Raw genomic sequence first — 20,725 nt, 5'->3', positions numbered from 1 at the left:
ATATTTTTAAAATACAATGTGGGATCATTCTGAGGCAACAGGAAGGTATGAAAAAATACAGCTAGAGCCCAGAACTTGGGAAACGTCACCATTTACCTCTGGGCGGACGACTTATAACCTCCGCGAGCTTCAATTTGATCATTTGCAATTTGGGGATAATCAGCGCACCTCCCCGGGGGTTCCGGTGTTAAGCAATGATGCCTCGCGGGACCTGGCACTCCATCGACGTCTCTTGAATGAAAGACGGGGGAACTAAAGCGTTCACCTGCAAAGCCGCCGGGCACTCCGGGCTTCCCTGGGGGGCGTCTCGAAGCAGCGTCCGCGCGTCGGGCCGCCGCACCCCGCAGGCTGGGCGCAAGGCGCCGCCCCCCCCATCCCCACCCCGGCCGCAAGCTCCTCCCCCGGCGGCCGCGTCCACCCCGGCGACCGCCCGGCACCTGCAGAAGCGCGGCGGCGGGGGCAGCGCTAGGCCACCCTTGGGCGGCGGCGGCGGCAGCGGGGGAGGGGCGCGGGCGCACAGATGGGAGCAACTGAGAAGGGCGGCAAGAAGAGCCGGAGGCTGTTTTCTTCGCTGCGGCCGTGGAAGGCGACCCGGCGGCTGTGGAGGACGCGCTCGGCTCCCAAGGCGGCGCAGGGTGAGTGTGGTCCTGCCGGGGGACCTGTTACCGCGCGCGGCCGGCGCGGCCTCGACTGCAGGGGGGCCGCGGTGGCTCCCGCAGCCGTAGGCGGCGGCTCGCGCCCACCTCTCCGCCCCCGGGACCTGAGGACCGGGGCGGCGCGGCCAGGATGACCCCCGGCCCCTGTGACAAGACCACCCCCCGCCCCCAGCTTTCCCGGGGCTGCTCGCCGAAGTGCGGGGGCCGGTCTGGCGCTGTCCCCTCTCTCCCTCCACCCCTTGGCCCCTTAGGCATCTGTTGTTGGGCCGGGTGGTTGCAGCTTGTTTCCCGCAGAAGCCCCTGTGTGTGCGTTTGACCCTGGACAGAAGGAATTCAGGGTGCCTTGGGGACACGGTTTACTCAGGTTTGTGTCTCGCCCGACACCTGGCCGGGTGCCTGCAATGCAGTAGCCTTTTGGGGGAATGAATCCGGACCCAAGGCTACCTTCAAGGTCTTCTCCATCTAGACCCACCCCCTTTCCAACCTGTCTGCGGTGATTCCCTGTTACCGCCTGAGCTCTACTCCTAAGAAACTACTTCCCAAACGCATTCCACCCTGTCCCCACGAGGGCCTTAACTCACATTTATTCAATCACCGATGCACTCCATTCATTGTGGCCACAGTTTTTATTGCGCTCTTGCCGTGTGCCAGGGCCTGGAATGAACAAGGTAGGCAAGGCCCAGCTCTTGGCGCTACTTCTAGAGGGGGAAACAGACATGACACACATAAAACGGCTTAACATCCCCATTACCAATTGCTGTGTGTGCTGGGAAGGAATCCCACAGTCTGCTGGGAGAGGGAAAAAGGCAGAGGCGCCCTGGCTTACACGGCCGATGGATGGACAGGGAAGACCTCTCTGAGGCAACATGATTTAAGCGGAGACCTGAAGACTGAGTAGGAGTTACTCCAGCATGGAGCCTGGGGTGAGTGTTCCTGCCAGAGAGAAATACAAGTGGGAACATTCCCAGTGTGCCTGAGCCTAGCAAGGGGAAGGTGAGGGAGGCAGGACCTGGATCAGGGTCTGGGTAGGACATGAGGAGGAGCTTGGTTTTTCTTTCTAAAGTGAGCCGGGAAGCTACTGAAGTGTTCTAAGCCGGGACATGACCTGATCTGCTAGCTCGCTGCCTTGTGCGTATTTGTAATGGCCATCCATTCCTTATTCTCTCAGCCCGCCTGTCCATCAGGGGTGCACAAATGCCGTTTTCTCTGTGAAGGCCTTCCTCAGGTTTCTGCCACCTGTAACCTCTTCTTTTAGTATGTCCTCACCTCTACAGCATCTGTCACTGTTCATCTGGTATTTTAGATTCCACGTGGGCAGGCTCTCATCTACTTCATCTTTATATCCCTACCAGGCTCTGTCCGGGCTTGGTACCTTCTAGATACCTGTTTGCTAGTATGTGTGTGAGTGTGTGTGTGAGTGTGTGTGTGTGTGTGTGTGTGTGTGAGTGTGTGTGGGGGGAGGTGGGGGTGGGGTAGGTTCTGTCTTGTTCTTTCTGTTTCCATCATCTGAGGATTCTTTTTCTGAGAGACTGACATGTCTTGATTTCTAAAATGGCCGACCTGACCCAGGGCAGAAACTACATTGCACCAGGGCCCTGTCATAGATACAGTGGTCACCCCACCCACCTCCACTGCAGGATTGTTTTGAAGATTAAATGAATTGATGAGCTGAATGTGTTAATCATTGTAAAGTGCTGGCACACAGTAAACATTCTAAAACTAAATTGGATGAGGAGCAAGAATTGTCTTTTAAATATTTATTTATTGCATTAGAAAACAAGCTTTTCTATTGTCGGTCATTAGAGCAACACTGGCTTGGTATGGTCATCTTGCTGGCTTTCAAAGAATGGGTTATTACTTTTAGTCAATGCACAATTAAATTCCTTCCCCACTGCCATTGAACTGTTGTTGAAACTTCATAGGCCTGAAGGCTGACCACCCCTTTTCTTTAGTTTGCCTGAGGAGTCAAAGAGGAGGGTCATTGCAACAAGTATTCCTTGAGTGATAATTATATGCAGAGTGTAATTCTAGGTGTTGTGTGAACGTTTATGAAAGAGGACTAACTGGACATTCCCACTGTAGTAAAATGGATTAGAATAAGTTTTCTAGTTCTATAGTGTTTTTTTTAATGTTTATTTTTCTGAGATGGAGAGCACCAGCAGGGGAGGGGCAGAGAGAGAGCGGGACAGAAGATCCCAGGTGGGTTCCACACTGACAGCAGAGAATCCCTGCAGGGCTCAAGCTCACTAACCCAACTGTGAGATCATGACCTGAGCCCAAGTCGGTGCTCAACCGACTGAGCCACCCAGGCGCCACTCTAGTTCTATGGTTTTTAAAGCCAGGTCTATACTGTGTACATAGCTGTCCTGTTCTCTCTTCTCTGTTTCTGTCCTAGAGTTCACCCATGGCTTCTTGGGGCTCATTGCCATGCCATACCTCTTGTTTCTTAAGTAAGATCTTGGTCAATCACTATATTTCTCTATTTCCCCCTCTCCTCTACAACCATTGTAATGTCTTACGTTATGTACTTTACAGCTTATAGAATAGGTGAACTATAAGATCTTGTTTCATTTTGACAGCACCCTGGAAGGAGGGAGGGCAGATGGTGTTTATTTCCCCCATTTTATAGATGAGAGGGTGAACCAAGAGACAGTGACTCGCGGGAGGCCATATGGCTGGTGAGTGGCAGAGTCAGGCCTGACTGCCCATACATTCTTTCTGCCACATCTCCCTCCACGAAAATGCAGAGAAGTAAAATCAATAAATATCTTACAATGAAAGAAATCCATATCCCAATTTTATTTGATATCTTTTTTAAAGGTGGTCTGAATTTCTCATAATGATGGGGCATCATTTCATAATTGATAGCCACCAATTTGGGCATCTAGAATCATATACTTTGGTGCCAGACTCTGATTTGAATCTGCCATCAGTAAGTGGCACAGCGATAAGCCATATGATCTTGGGCAAGGTGCTAAATCTTTCCAAAACTCAGTCATGTATCACATATGTAAATAAAATAGAGATGATATAAACATAAACAAATGAGTTAATGTATATAAAGTGCCTGGGACACAGCTCACAAGATGGTAGTTATTATTTTTATTAACATTAGTTCAGATAGTCTACCATACAATCACATCCCAACGATGGTTAGTCACGAGGCTGGAGAGCTCAGTAACTTGTGGGAATAAAACATGGCCGGAAGCTCGTTAGGGGAAGCTGTTCCTTCTGTACTAACCAGGAAGTCTTCCACACCACCCTGTTTTTATTCCACCAGGGTTGCAAGTGAGAAGTAGTTTAGCTTTGGGGGACTCTTGGCATCTTTTCAGCCTAACACTGTGTCCTGAATGCAGCAGATATTCAATAAATTGTGTTTTTAATGAAAAGATCCTTTCGGATATGGAGGTATATCCAAAGAGAATGCACCTGAAATTTACCATATGATCATTTGTGACTGTAAGTAGGATAAATACCTAGAAGGACAATTACTGGGTTAGAAGTATATGCTTTTTTAATTTGGAAAGATAGCTGATCTCCATACATGTGCTAATCTCGTTCCTACCAGGAGTGTGTACGATTCTTGATTCCTTACATCCTGTCAGACTTTTTAATGCTTGCCCATTTCATGAATGTGAAATGGTACTGCACTGTTGTTTTATATTAAATTTCCTTGACAAATAATGAAGTCAAGATCTTTTCACATGAATATTGGCTATGTGTGAATAAGGCCTATTCATCTCTTTTCCCATTTTTTTATTAAAAAGTTTTTTTTAATGTTTATTTATTTTTGAGAGAGAGACATACACCAAGCACGAGCAGGGAAGGGGCAAAGAGAGGGAGACACAGAATCTGAAGCAGGCTCCAGGCTTTGAGCTGTCAGCACAGAGCCCAACGCAGGGCTCGAACTCATGGACTTTGAGATCATGACCTGAGCCGAAGTCGGATGCTTAACGGACTGAGCCACCCAGGCGCCCCTCCCATTTTTTTTTTTTTAACTTGATGGTTTGTCTTTTTCTTATTCATTTACAGTTCTTTAAATACTCTGGATACGGTGTACCTGGGTGGCTCAGTCGGTTAGGCATCTGACTCTTGGTTTCAGCTCAGATCACAATCTTATGGTTTGTGAGTTCGAGCCCCAGGTCAGGCTCTGTGCTGATAGTACAGAACCTGCTTGGGATTCTCCCTCTTTCTCTCCTCCCCACTCCCCACACACTCTCTCAAAATAAATAAATAAACATTAAAAAAATAAGTAAATACTCTGGATATTGATCATTTGTTGGCTTATATGTCCAAACAACTTTAAAAAATATACCTAAGAATTCACGCTTTTCCTAATGGGAATATGAAGAAGCTGTTTCCAATGGAAATTAACCCTCCAAATGCTTCCAGCCTTTCTAAAAGAACTACATTTTAGGCAAATATCAAAACTTTTAGGTTACAGAGAAGGAAGTGAATAGTTGGTGAAAGTATTTTTTAAGAAGTAGACCTTGAAATAATGGAAGAAAACTGGCTCTGAGTTTCTCCCACCAGAAATTACCTCCCCCCCAAGCCTTGGTGGGGCAAAGAGCCCTTTCCTGAGCTGTAGTCTTCCCCAGGAAAGACAGAGATTGGAACTATAGCCAGTCTCTGTCAGCATATGTGCTTTCCAGGACAAGTTACTTGGAGAGGAGGACAGGTGATCTTCAGTTAAATTCCTCACTGCCATTTTCTAGCCATATGCCCCTAAAAAAGTCACATTGAGTGGAGATAATGATTACTACCTAGGGATATTGGAAAGATCAAATGGGATCATAAATATGAAAGGTCTATGTAAATATGAGGATATTTGCTAGGCTCTGTGAAGCAATCAACACTGTGACAGACTGGAAAAGACTCACTGACCTGTGATCTTTAGGCTCTCTTTCCCCCCCTAGCATCTGTTCTGCATACAGGTGCATGATTGTTGAACAGTGGTTATCCAAGCGTGGTCTCCAGAGTAGCAGCATCAACATCTCCTGGAACTTGTTAAAAATGCAAATTGTTGGCTCCCACCTCAGAGCTACCAAATGAGAAACCAGAAGTAGGGTCTAGCAATATGTTTTAAAGTTGTTTTTTTTTTAAGTTTATTCATTTTTGAGAGACAGAGTGCAAGCAGGAGGTGGGTTGGAGAGAGACGGAAACACAAAATCTGAAGCAGGCTCCAGGCTCTGAGCTGTGAGCACAGAGCCTGACCAGGGGCTTGAACTCACAAGCTGTGAGATCATGACCTGAGCTGAAGTGGGACGCTTAACCAACTGAGCCACCCAGGCGCCCCTAGAGATCTGTTTTAACAAGGCTTGCAGTAATTTTGATGTATGCTAAAGTTTGAGAAACTCTGGCCCAGTGGGATCTGCAAAGGCTTTAAAGTCAGCAAATGTGGGTTCTAAATGTTAACTCTCCCATTTGCCATGAGTAACTTCCAGCATGAGCAAGTTACTGGGCCTCTCTTGGGCTTGCAAACTCTCATCCATAAAAGGAAGATGGTATCACCTCCCTCACAATGTTGTTTTGAGAAAAAAGTATCCTAGCTGCACTTCTTTTTAGTTATGTATCCTTTGGCAAGTCACTTTTCATTTCTGCCTCACTTTTTTCTCCTCTAAAAAAGATGGAACGGCAAGTGTTAACACAACTGCACTGCTTGCTGTGTGCCAGCCACTGTTCAAAACCTGTGCATAGTTTTATGTTATTTAATTTTGATGGTAACCTTGTTTTACCACCTCTGTTTTACGGATGAGAAAATTGAAGCACAGAGAGGTTAAGTAACGTTTCCAAAGTTATGCACTGGGATGCAAAGCCAGGCAGTGTTCTGTGAAAGTCTTTGCTTTAAACACAATGCTTGGCAAATAAATTCCCAATAAATGTATGAAGATGGTGTTAAGAAGAGTGCCTGGGACAGAGCTGGTGTTCCAAGTAGCAATTCCTTCTTCATTGTCTTGTAGCTTGGCTTCATGCGAGCCTACCTAGCTTTTCTTACAGTCATGCTGCCCTCCTCTGTGGTGGCCCTCATCACAAACCTTCCTCCACCCCCAGTCAGCAATTTTTCTCTCTCTGTTTCACCTCCTTTATGGCCAGACAGATGCTCTGAGCAAACCATACAGGGGCTTGGCTGGATGGAGGAAGATTGAATGTGGCAGTGCCTGCCATCACCACCTCAGCATGTTTTGGGAATGGATGACTAAGCTAGAAGAGGGTCGGGGCAAGTCATTGAAAGGTCATTAGGTCTGCCTAATTTGGAACATAAGCTTCAAGTCTCTTTTGCTCTCAAATTTCCAAGAGAACGTAAAAGATCTTTTTTGCTCAGTTTTTCGTCAGAGTAAAATTTACAGCTAGGAAGTTGAACCCACAATATTAACAGCCACATTTTCTCTTTCGCTTTTGTTTGAAAGGGACAATAAAAAGCCTTATTCTTGTTCAGTTCAGGGTTTCACTCATTGTTCTTGAAAATTCCATTTGGTCTTGCTCTCAAGATGGCCTCCCTTACTGGGCATGAGTCACTGGTCTGGTGACTCAGAAGTGGCATCAACCAAGACAAGGCCTGTGCAGAGCTGTGAAAGGACTTGGTGGCCAGTGGAGCCTGTCTGAGCTTTCGCTAAATCCAGTTATTGAGATAGGGGATCGTTTCCATTAATGGTTGTTTACAGTGCTCCTTGGTACCAGCTTATTTAAAGTGTGGGGTCTGTCAGAGACATTGCTTTATTTTGGAAAGCTCCAAGGCTTGAGCCCATTCTTGTCTGGGTGGGACCTTGGGGTTTACTGTGGGGTAGGACAAGGCTTCTGAGAATTTGCCTGACCCTGCTTGGACTGGCCCCAGAATCAGAGGTCTAAGGCTTCTATAAATATTGTAGCAGGAGGGGAAAATAAAGGCTCAAAAAGAGCCTTTGAAAAGGACTTTGAACCTCTTTCCACTTAATTTTCTTTTAATTCAATTAAGGATGGATAGAGAGATGAACAGATACGTGATAAAACAAATAGAACAAAATGCATCATGCAATGCTTCCAACTTTTTTGTATGTTTGAAACTTTAAAAAATTTTTTTCAATGTTTATTTATTTTTGAGACAGAGAGAGACAGAGTGTGAGTGAGAGAGGGGCAGAGAGAGAGGGAGACACAGAATCTGAAGCAGGCTCCAGGCTCCCAGCTGTCAGCACAGAGCTGGATGCAGGGCTTGAACCCACAAACCGTGAGATCATGACCTGAGCCCAAGTCAGACGCCTGACTGAGGCACCCAGGTGTCCCTGAAACTTTTCAAAATTCAATATTGGGTAAAATGTTAGGTACCCTAGAAATGACCACACTCTTGGAAAACATTGCTTCCTTTTTAATATAAATGGCAGCCCTTTTCTCACTTCCTTGTGTTTTTTCCTGGGAAGCCTACTTGATTAAAGCTCACCCCCTGGAGGGAACAAAGGCCTTTATGCCAAGGCCTTTATATCCTTTCTGATGTGTAACTCTCACAGTAGCCCTACAAGCTAGTTATTATTTTCTGCATCAGGCTCAGAGGGGTAAATTTGACCCAGGTCACAAGGTAGTAATATTAGTCTAATGGCATTTATGGAGCCCTCACTTTATGTGTCAGGCTCTGTGCCATGTACTTTATATATATATATATATATATATATATATATATATATATATGTGTGTGTGTGTGTGTGTGTGTATGTGTGTGTATATATATGTGTGTGTGTGTGTATTATCTGCATTATTATTATTATCTGCATCTTACAGATTATTATTATTATTATTATTATCTGCATCTTACAGATCAGGAAATGTAGACAGAGAGAGGTGTAGGAAAGTGTCCTGGCTTACTTTAGGAGCCAGTAAATGACAGAACCCATGCTTGAACCATCTCTCCTGCATTATGGCCCCTGCCCTTCTATTGAAACCCAGGCAGGCAGGCGTTGGCATTCCTCTGCTTAATCACTAAATCAGCATACCTTGTAGAAACCTCTTGCCCTGAAGCCACAAGCTTCTTGAGGACAGAATGCTTTGCTCAGCAGCTGTGTCATTCATTCCCAGTGTTCAGGGCAGTGCCTGGCACAATGACTATTTATTGAATGAAAGAGTGCACAAATGGTGGCCTCTCACCACCTACTTCTTGTCTCCCCTCTCTGGCCCTAAAGTGCTCCTAACTGGGCACATTTTGGCTGTCCTGGACTTGGTCCTTGGCAATGGAGTTGCCCGTTTCTTTGACGTGGTCAGTGCACCAACATGGTTCATTTGGTGACCAGCAAGGAGTTCCAGTGAAGGCATATTTTCCTCTCTGGTCTTAACTTGTCAAAGAGGAGCATAAAGGTATTACTCACTGCCAAGGAAAGATGGGAGCAAAAACCAAATACTAAAAATTTCCCCAAACTTTCAAGGAGTCTTTACAGTGTGGTAGCTAGAAATCAACTCCAGGACCCCTAGTGGCCAGGACAGGTTTTTACTCTGCAGCTATATTTGACTCTTGGGCTACAATGACCAGATGAACACTAGCAGTTAGTTCTCTTAGCCCAAGTATGTTGCTAATTATACCTTGCTTTTATATAGGACTTAGTGTACCAAGTACCACATCTGTTCTCCCTTTTGATCTTCTGAAAAGCCTTGCACACACACAGGACACATATGATTAGCCCTACTTTACAGATGAGGAAACTGGTGCCAGACAGGTTGTCACCTACCCTACACCACTCAGTTAATAGTGTGGAGACAGGTCTTCAACTCTCTTATCTTGACTCCTGCTCCAGCAAATTTTCCACGTCAATATTGTGTTTCACCCAGCAATTTCTGGGGATGAGAGCAACAGGTAGGTGTATTTCTTGTTATTGCTCTACTCACAACTTAGTGAGGTCCTGAATTGGGTCAGTTAATGTTTTTGGAGCTCAGCTGACTGATCTATAGTGGGGAATAACCACTACCCATCACCTACAGAGCAACTACGGCAGAGGAGGTCAGCTCAGGTCATTATCTCACGGTCCCACTGAAGCAGGTCTGAACCTGCTTCAGATTCTGTGTCTACCTCTCTCTCTGCCCCTCCCCTGCTCACACTCTGTCCCTCTCTCTCTCTCTCAAAAAGAAATAAACGTTAAAGAAAAAAAAAAGGACAATGTCTGAATGAAGATGTTCCAAAGGGACTATGATGACACTGACCCATGTTTCATAAAATAAATACCTCCTCTAGCCACCCTGTCTAAAATGGCATGTGTGTTACTTCATTTTTCCTCATGGCATTTATTTTTATTTATTATATATTTATATTTGTTTGTCTAGTGTCTGTTTGAATACCCCCACCAAAATGTAACAGCTATGAGCAGGATTTGGTCTGTTTTCTGTACTCTTGAATCCCTAACAGATGGAATTCTACCTGGCACAAATAAACATTTGTTGAACGAAGAAATGAAGGAATGAATCCTAGCTATGTAATGATTAAATTGGATGATTGAAAGATTTGCTTGAATCTTCCTTGGTCTCTAAGAGAGGGCTTTTATGGTCTCATCCCCATTTCTGGCTCAGCTTTAAGAATCAACTTACACCTGGATAAACTGGGTTCAATAATACGTGTCCATGCAGCAGACACAGGTCACCATACTACACTGTAGGTCTCTGTACTGTAACAGCCTGTGGGCAGCTTGAGGACAGGGACTGGTCCCCTTCACTGTTGTATCCTCACTACCTAGCATAAGGCCTGGTCCACAGAGAGGTGAAAGAAATATTTGTTGAATGAACGAATATGAAAGAGAAAGCACAGGTCTCTCAATTCCCTCCAAAATTAAGGTCTCTGTTTGAGAATATGCTGGGCACATGGCACATGGCACAGACATTCACCTTTCAACCGGAACCAAGTCTCTAGAGAGCCGAGGAGGCACTAAGCAGTTGGTTCCCTAACCTTAGAGAAGGAAAGGCAAGCCTAGACTCCAGATCCAGTTCCATGCCATGTTTTGGAATTTGTGTTTACGTCGGCCTTCATCCCCATCCTTTCAGCTCCAGCATAAGCAAAATTATCACCCCGCACACTGACTTGCATGCAATTATCAGAGCTCGGGTGCTCTTCCGTTGAGGGACTTCGCCCCTGAGATCGCTGACTTTCTGTGAATGACAAATCAAAAGTCAGGTTTGGAGAACCAGCCCGACTTTCCTGCTCATTTGCAGCAGAGGGAGGAAAGAGAGAATGAAAGATTCTGAAAATAAAGGTAAGGGGTCAACTGCAGAGGGGAGGCTAAAAGATGCTAGGGATGAGATGTCACTCCACAGATATATTTAGTTTGTATTAATGGCTGACTATAAATTACTGTGTATATGTTAGTTTAAAATTCTAGTTATATAATAAACATGCCTTTTTTTTTAATGACTGGCTTTTAGTTTCCAAATATTGTGTCATTCAGTTTTCCATATTTGTGCTACCAAATAGAACAATATTTTTGCATTCTTCATTTAATCCTGGCTGGGTTACAGATACTTCCATTTCACAGATTTTCTTATAATAGCTCCCAGGATTTTGACAATTTTATTTTGGGAGAGTTCACAATAGTTAATTAATATGTAGGCTTTCGATGCATTATTGCAATTGGAATATCTGAAATACTTCGGACTTCTGCAGTTTGGGTTCACAAGAAAAACGTTGACAGATAATTCCTTAACGTCAATCCTTTAGGGAGGACCCAACGGAGAGCCATCATTGACCTTCAGAACTGTTTATCTTGCAGAGATATTCGGATGCAAACTACCCCCACCCCTCCAGCCTCCAGCCTAGAGACGTCCCTGGTACCTTACCCCCTACCCTCCAGCCCTTCACTCTAATTCTGTCTGAGCCATGGAGGGAGAGAGAAAAGGATTTAAATGAAAACTCAGGGAAGGGCAGGGCTCACTAAAATGAGCCAACCAATTTTTTAGTTCAACAACGGGGATTCTGGAGGATTCTGATGTTTTAAATTCTGAGGCTCCTTAAATTTTCTGCCGCAGTTGGGGGAGGAGCGATAGACCCCAAGGTCTCCGGAGGCTCCACGTGTTCCCAGACCCTGTTTCCGGAGGGAGCCCTTCCTTCATGCTGCGTTGCTCCTGTTCCTTGTCCGGGTGCGGGTGGAAGGCGCAGAGGGGCCAGGCTCCTGGGGAAGCACACCCCCCTTCCCCCGCCTCCCTTCCAGGAAAGCTCCTGGGAAGCCGCCGCAGCAGAGGACGCCATCTCCGCGCCACCGTACCCAAACCCTGCTTCCCGAGCGCTAATTTTAGGGTTTGCCGGCCTCCCTTTGCCCCCCCCCCCCCCCCGCGGGCTGTCGGTTTGCTCGCACCGGAGCCACTGCGCAGCAGTTAGCACCCTACCCTGTTTTCCCTGTGCGCTCTGAGTTAAGGAGGCCCCAGTATTTTGCCCTTGGGCACCCGGGCTGGGGTGCGCAGGTGGAGTCTGGCATGCCGCGCCCCGGGGAGGTTACTTGCTTCCACTGGGTCTCTCTCCCACGCGAAGTTGTTTGGGTGACGGGGGAGACGACACATGCCCCCAGCCTTTTCCTTCCTGTACGCAGGGCCGCCCGGCTTGGGCTTCCCCAGACCAGTTCCCAGCTGCTCTCTGGCTTGTTACAAGATTCTTACCGTGTGGTGGCCAGTGATGTTTATTACACACCAAAAAATGAAAAGGAAAAAAAAAAAAAGCCATAAACAGCCTGAGGCCAGTGAGGAGACTGGCATTTTAATCCACTAAACTGTAATGAAGTCTCCAAGCAATGCTACTTTCTGTAGTGAAGCTTTAAAAGAGCCAGGGGTAGCTGATGTTGGTAGTTATCAACATCTAATAGGCTCTGGATCATTCACATCCATGTATTGATCTGTGTGGTTTTGATGTTCAAATTTTAATTAAGCAGCCATAGGTGAGGGAAAAGAGCTATGTAAGCATGGGCCTGGCCAGTGGAAACAGGGCCTCTCCACTGCTGTTTCCTAAGCCAGCCTCTGGTGAACAAATAAAACCTGTGCCTATGTGATTAAAGTATTTCAAATGAACTTGAGAGTGTTGGCTTCCCCTGTGTTGATTTCAGTCAGTGGCCAGAGAAAGGGTTTTTGGAAAGAAAAAAAAAATTGCTTATATGCCATGTCATGCTAGGCCATGCTCATGTTTTAGAAAAGTTAAGACTGCCTCAATTGGACGCTCAGGATGAGGCTAATATTCAGCACGGTTTGGAATTTTAACAGTTTCTCAGCGTGTCAATGTGTTTTAAGGTTCACGTCTCTCGCTGCTTTTTGAGGGGAGGTGGTATTTAGAATTTTTGTTTCCCTTTGTTTTGGAAAGAGCTTTGAGGATAGTTAGGTTCGGGCTTGTACCACCTAACTTATTAAATGTGACCAAGGACAAGACCCTTTGTTTCTTTGGATCTTAGTTTCCTTATTTCTAAAATGAAGAAATGTTAGACTGGATCATTGCTCTTACGATTGTGGGTGGTAAGAAAAGAATCTAGTGAGTCTCCAGCAGCATTTTAGAAAGATGACGTAGCACAGAAGGTATCAGACACCACTGCACCCAGTGAGGGTAAACACTGTTTTCTGAAACTTGTTTTAGATTCTGTGCTTGTTTATGTATGTAGGTATGGGCTGCCTTGATATCGGGTCTGTTTCTTACTGTGAATCCCAGCCGAGAGTTTGAGAAACGCTGAAATACAGCACAGCGTATTAACGTGGTTTTCCCGGAGTCTGTGAAATGCAGTCTTCTATATGCATGTCCATTTTGTTTATGTTTGAGGAGAACGTCAAGAGTTTTCCTCAGATTTTCAGAAAGTTCTAAGATCCCCAACAGGTTCAGAATGATTGTTTTTTTAAGGTCTCCCAAGACCCTTCCAAGCCAATTTATTAATGATCATAGACTCTTTCCAGGGCCGGGAAATAGGTGTGTGTTGACAGAGACCAGCTGAGTATACAGTGTGAGGTGGCCATGCGCATGCGCGCGTGTGCGTGTGCGTGCGTGTGTGTGCGTGTGTGTGTGCGTGGCATCTGTGCCGGGTCGTGAGGAAAAGGTGTGACCATGGTAACCAGACCATGAGAGCTATTTCTAGGTTCCAGAGTACCAGTTGGTGACCTGAATATGAAACGTAAATATCTAAAAATTAGTGTTTATGCTGAAAATACCACAGAAAAACTATTACAATGTTGTGAATTGTTTCGGAAGACTGAAAACAAAGAATCAGATAAAATCTGAAGAGATTGTCAGGGGCAAATAAATTATCCAGGTATTGGTAGGCAGAAACTGAATTTTTATAAGCTATCCTCACATGACTAATGTTCAGTAAATGCGGAGTTGGGATTTAACAAATGCCTTTCTTTCTTCTCCTTTTGGGACATCTTGTCTTAAGACGGTTCAGTGAGGCTTTTAAATACAAAAGGTATTGTATAACATTTGCCCTGCATATCTCAAAATGGTTTGTAAGCCAAAAGAAAATATTATGTACGAGGCACCTAAGAAGAAAATAGTTGAATGCATTAATAAGTAGATATTGGCAAACTTGACAGTTAATTAATAATAATAACCATAGCTGCTATTTGATGAACAACTAGTATGTGAAAAGCTCTCTGTGAGGTGCTTTATTGTCACAACGCTGTAAGGCAGGGGGTATTGTACATGTAAAGAAATGGATTCAGAATTTTGTAGAGGGACACATAGTAAGTAGCAGACTTAGGATTCAAACCCAGATAATTTCACCTCCCAAATCATACACGTGGTAGTCAAGGGCTTGAGCATAAGTCACATGGTGAAATTGCATACTTACTACTAAAATTTTCAACATCGTCTATTATTAGAGTTAACTTACTATAAAAAGGCATAGGAGAGCCGTGAAAAACGATGGCTTTTGACTAATTTTCTGGATTGTGTTTATTTGGAAAATAGGCGTTCCAAGTCAGCTTGAAATTTCCCTTTTATTTTTAGTCAGTTCTCTGAGTATTTTATGCAACAAGGTTTTAAAAGTAGTGATATGAAGGAATAGGAGGGGAGAGTTTGAAAATTTGGTTGGGAAAAATTTTTTTTCTCCAAGAGTTTAGGGCAAAAAGTTCTTTTAAACTTTGTTATTTTTCCATATTTTATCTCAGAATAACAAGCATGACATTTTTGGAGCAAATGAAGTTATATATAACATTTTAATGTGGTAAAACCAGGTGTAGAGCATTGTCTAGAGCATTGTCTATGCGGGCAGTTCTTTTTAAATTTTTTTTTTCTACGTTTATTTATTTTTGGGACAGAGAGAGACAGAGCATGAATGGGGGAGGGGCAGAGAGAGAGGGAGACACAGAATCGGAAACAGGCTCCAGGCTCTGAGCCATCAGCCCAGAGCCCGAAGCGGGGCTCGAACTCCCGGACCGCGAGATCGTGACCTGGCTGAAGTCGGACGCTTAACCGACTGCGCCACCCAGGCGAATGCGGGCAGTTCTTGAAAGAATCTGATTTTTCAGTGAAAGTTATTATAAAATCTGATTGAGTGTTTGAATATGGACAGACCTAGACTTCTGGGTGGTAAATATTAAGAAGACTGTGGTGTACATCCTGTCAGTCCATAATCCAAATACAGTAAGTGTAAGGAAATCAAAAAATGTTGTGACTTTTCTTAACCACTATGACTGTGTTGATACTTTTAGAGGAAACTCAAATTCCTTCAGGGATTTTTGTCATTGCTGCTTGTGACTTGGGTAGGTTGGAGAAATGATATGTTGGCTGGGATGATCTGTAAATGGTTGACTGGTTTCTTAGTTTTAAGGGCTAGCATGTGATAAAACTGGGTTTTAAGGCTGGTCTCTACCAGTGGTTTTCAAGTGGGCACAGTACTGCTTTCTGGGGGACACACTGGAAGTAAATAGGGGCTCTAGAAGCATTCATTGGGAAGAAACCAGAAATGTGGTAGATGTCCTGCAATGTTTTGGACTGTTGCATTCAGTGACCAATTATCTTGTGTCCTGTGCGACTTTCGAATGTTTTGCTGAACAGGTAAGTGAAAACCCTCTATACTTTTCTAAGCCTAGAACATGCACTGGTTTTACTCTGAAATATATATACACTGAAATTTCCAGGATTACAAATGCTGTGTAAATTGAGGAGAGATTATGCTTAATTTTGTTCAGAAAAACTACTTACCCAAAGCAATGCTGCTTGTATTTGAGAAACCAGTAGAACGCACCTGTCTCGTTCAGTCTACATAGAAGTACATGTGTGTGACTACGTTATTATATATTCTAATATAGTACTGCTTGAGCATTTGCATATTGAAATCCATTTGGGTTTTTTTTTTAATTTTTTTTAACGTTTATTTATTTTTGAGACAGAGAGAGACAGAGCATGAACAGGGGAGGGGCAGAGAGAGAGGGAGACACAGAATCTGAAACAGGCTCCAGGCTCTGAGCTGTCAGCACAGAGCCCGATGCGGGGCTCGAACTCACGGACCGTGAGATCATGACCTGAGCCGAAGTCAGATGCTTAACCGACCGAGCCACCCAGGTGCCCCCATTTGGGGTTTTTTTTGAGTTTATTTATTTTTGAGAGAGTGCACAAGTGGGGGAGGGGCAGAGGGGCAGAGAGCAAGGGACAGACAGAGACAGAGAGAGACTCCCAAGCAGGCTCCGCACTGTCAGCACGGAGTCCGATGTGGGGCTCACATGACCAGAGCTGAAACTAAGAGTTGGACGCTTAACCGACTGAGCCACCCAGGTGCCCCTGTTTTATTATAAATAACGTTTCTTTTACTTCTCTTACATTATAGTTGGCGTATTATATATATTTTTAATTTTGTGTATTATATATATTTTTGTTTAATTTTGTTTAATTTCAGTTTCATTTTGAGATACTACACAGGGAAATACAAAATATTTTTATATCTACATATATTTGTGTTATTCAGACTATATAAAATGACTTTATTTTGACCTCAATGATTTTAAAGAATTTGAGCCAACATTACAACTTTTGAAGATTATATATTCAATTCTATATTTCTGGTTCCTTAAAAAAATTAGAACAATCTACCACAATGGGATTGAGCTGAGCATAAACTTCCCTCTTTATGGCAGAAATACTGGGATATAGATGTCATAAGTCTTCTTAGAAATGATGTCACTGGTAATTGCTTTTATTTATGCTACTGTAACTGGTATTTTAAAATTTTATTCTCTATTGCTTGTTGTTAAGAAATATAGCTGATTTTTATTTGTTGACCTTATTTCAGTGGCCTTGCCTAATTCACATATTAATTTTAATAGTTTTTAGATTTTTACAGGCAGTTATATTTCTGTGAATAATGACAATTTTATATCTTCCTTTCCAATGCTTAGACTTTTCATCACTTGCATTATTGCACTAGCTAGGGTCTCTCTCACTATATTGAATAGAAGTGGTGATGGTGATTATCCTTATTTTGTTCCTCAACTCAGAGGAAAAGCTATCAATATTTGACCATTACTTAAATACAATATTTGATGCAGGATTTACCTAGGAACTTTTTTTTTCTGTTTGTTTATTTTTGAGGGGGGATGGTGGCAGAGAGAGAGGGAGACACAGATTCCAAAGCAGGCTCCAGGCTCTGAGCTGTCAGCACAGAGCCCAATGCGGGGCTCGAACTCACTAACTGTGAGATCGTGACTTGAGCCAAAGGCAGATGCTTAACTGACTGAGCCACCCAGGTGTCCCACTTGGGCATTTTTAAAATTCAGATTAGGAAAGTTATCTTCTATTCTTAGTATGCTAAATTTTTATCATGAATTTTATCGAAAGTTTTTTGTGTTGTGATATCATATGATTGTACTATTTTAATTTGTTAGTATGAATTACCTGTTTTTTATTTATTTTGAGAGAGAGAGAGAGAAAGAGAGAGGAAGAGAGAGAGAGAGAGAGAGCATGAATGGGGTAGGGGCAGAGAGAAAGAGGGAGAGAGAGAATCCCAAGCAGGCTCTAGGATATCAGCACAGAGCCTGACTTGGGGCTCTATCTCACAAACCTCGAGATCCTGACCTGAGCCAAAATCAAGAGTTAACGCTCAATGGACTGAGCCACCCAGGTGCCCCTACGTTGATTTCTTTTTTGAGTATTAAATTAACTTTGTTCAGCTTAGTTGTGATATGTTATCCTTTGTTCATATTGCTGGATTTGACTTGCTAATATTTTATTGAGGAATATTTTTGTTCACAAGAGAGATTAATCTGCAGTTTTCTATTGTTGTGGCCCCTTGCCAGGTTTGGACATCAAGATTTTGCTGACCTTATAAAACAAGTTAGGAGATGTTTCCTCTTTATTCTGTTATCTGGAATGGTTTTGTAAGATGGTATTATTATTTACGTGTCTGGAAGAATTTACTGGTGAAACCATATGGGCCTGGAAATTTTGTTGTAGGAAGATTTTAAAATATGGATTCATTTATTTTAATAGATATATATTTATTCAGATTTTCTATTTCTTTTTTGTGTAAGTTGTGTTTTTCTAGGAATTTGTCCATTTTATCTGAATTTTCAAATTTATTGGTAAAAGGCTTTCTTTATATCCTCTTAAGATCTTAATATTTGTAGGTTATGTGGTTTATTCCTATTTTTTTGTTGATGTCAGTATTTCTCTCTGTTCTTTTTTATTTATTTTTATTTTTTATTTTTTTAAATTTACATCCAAATTAGTTAGCATATAGTGGAACAATGATTTCAGAACTAGATTCCTTAGTGTCCCTTACCCATTTATCCCATCCCCCCTCTCACAACCCCTCCTGTAACCCTCAGTTTGTTCTCCATATTTATGAGTCTCTTCTGTTTTGTCCCCCTCCCTGTTTTTATATTCTTTTTGTTTCCCTTCCCTTATGTTCATCTGTTTTGTCTCTTAAAGTCCTCATATGAGTGAAGTCATATGATTTTTGTCTTTCTCTGACTAATTTCACTTAGCGTAATACCCTCCAGTTCCATCCACGTAGTTGCAAATGGCAAGATCTCATTCTTTTTGAATGCCGAGTAATACTCCATTGTGTATGTATGTGTGTGTGTGTATATATATATATATACACACCACATCTTCTTTATCCATTCATCATTGATGGACATTTGGGCTCTTTCCATACTTAGGCTATTGTTGATAGTGCTGCTATAAACATGGGGGTGCATGTGTCCCTTCGAAACAGCACACCTGTATCCCTTGGATAAATGCCTAGTAGTGCAATTGCTGGGTCGTAGGGTAGTTCTATTTTTAGTTTTTTGAGGAACATCTGTACTGTTTTCCAGAGTGGCTTAACCAGCTTGCATTCCCATCTCTCTGTTCTTTATACTTGTAATTCTCATTTTTTTGATGCATATGGCCAAGGTTTTGTGAATTTTATTTATCTTGGCAAAAAGCTAGTATTTTTAATTTGGTTGTTCTTTTATATTATAAATTTGTTTTCTATCTCATTTCTTACTTGTATCATTATTATTTACTTTTACACTATTTGATTCCAATTTTCTGAAATTTTTTCCAGTTTCTTAAGATAGAGGTTTACATCTCTGATTATCAGTTTTCTTCTAAAAAATATTTTCATTTAAGTGTTTTGGTTTTTCTCTAAATAGCTTTAGCTGCATGCTGTTAGTTTTGTTATATCATGTTTTTATTGTCATTTAGTTTAAAATATTTTATAATTTTTGTATTATTTAAATTTATATTGTTTAAGTTTAAAATATTTTCTAATTTCCATTGTGGTTTTTTTTTTTTTTTTTGACACACAGGGTCATGTAGAAATGTACTTCTTTTTTTTTTTTTTTTTTAATTTTTTTTTCAACGTTTATTTATTTTTGGGACAGAGAGAGACAGAGCATGAACGGGGGAGGGGCAGAGAGAGAGGGAGACACAGAATCGGAAACAGGCTCCAGGCTCTGAGCCATCAGCCCAGAGCCTGACGCGGGGCTCGAACTCACGGACCGCGAGATCGTGACCTGGCTGAAGTCGGACGCTTAACCGACTGCGCCACCCAGGCGCCCCGAAATGTACTTCTTTTTTAAAAAAATCATTTATTTATCTTAATTCCAGTTAGTTAACATACAGCGCTATATTGGTTTCAGGTGTACAATATAGTGATTCAACAATTCTATACATCACCCAGTGCTCATCAGAAGTGCCTTCCTTAATCCCCATCACCTATTTCACGCATCCCCCACCCACCTAGAAATGTACTTCTTCATTACCAAGCACTTGTGGAGTTTCTAGTTTTTTTGTTTTTTGTTTTTGTTTTTTTTTTTTTTTTTGCTATTTGTTTCTACCTTACTTTACCTGTGGTCAGAGAACATACTTTGGATGATGTTAGTTCTTTGAAATCTGTTGCAACTTGCTTTGGGCCCTGTATATTGTCAACTTTATATATGTATGTTACATGTCTACTTTAAAAAAATGTGCACATTGAGGTTATTTGGTTCCATGTTCTGTATATGTCAATTGTCTCAATTTTTAAAATCTTATAGCACAGATCTTATGTATCCTTTTTTTTTTCTCATTCTGTTTGTTGAGAGAGATTAAACTGTCCCATTATGACTTTGGATTTGCCTGTTTGTCTTTTTATATTTGCTAACTTTTGCTTTATTTAACTTTGAGGCTGTGATTTTAAGTGTGTACCATATACATTTAGAATTGTTGTATATTTATTGTGAAATGTCTCTCATATCTAGTAATGCTTCCTATGTTAAAGTCTATCTTTCTAATATTAATGGAGCCATCCAGTTTTTTTGGGCTATATATACAATATGGTATATGTTTTTTGTTTTCTTTTTTTCTTTCTTTTGAGAGAAAGAGCATGTGCACATGTGCGCAAATGCATACACAGGGGAGGGACAGAGAGAGAGGGAGAGAGAGAGAATCTTAAGCAGACTCCATGCTCAGCGTGGAGCCCAATGTGGGGCTTGATCCCATGTCCCTGTATCATGACCTGAGCCGAAATCAAGAGTCAAATGCTTAACCAACTGAGCCACCCAGGCAACCTTGTAGATCTTTTTTCATCTTTACACCTCAATTTATTTGCATTTATGTTTAATCTACATCTTTTGTAAGCAGCGTATAAATGAATTTTTGAAACTCCAGTCTGACAGTTTAGTTCAATTATTTAAAGCATCTAATGTAA

At 42.5% G+C, this 20,725-nt stretch overlaps 1 protein-coding gene across 1 annotated transcript in view; it reads left to right on the top strand.

The window, feature by feature from the left end:
* Positions 1-576: 576 nt before the first annotated feature.
* DNAJC6 (DnaJ heat shock protein family (Hsp40) member C6) overlaps positions 577-20,725 on the top strand; it is a 148,740-nt gene continuing 128,591 nt past the window's right edge. Inside the window, exon 1 of the mRNA XM_047084990.1 lies at positions 577-635. The gene's annotated coding sequence lies outside the window, so the exon portion shown is untranslated. The remainder of the gene's footprint in view (positions 636-20,725) is intronic.

The sequence above is a fragment of the Lynx rufus genome, unplaced genomic scaffold, assembly GCF_022079265.1.
Source record: "Lynx rufus isolate CCGP_SWC_20201006 ecotype Redwood Valley unplaced genomic scaffold, mLynRuf1.p SCAF_2, whole genome shotgun sequence".
Classification (NCBI taxonomy): domain Eukaryota; kingdom Metazoa; phylum Chordata; class Mammalia; order Carnivora; family Felidae; genus Lynx; species Lynx rufus.
This window is presented reverse-complemented; position numbering and strand designations above follow the sequence as displayed.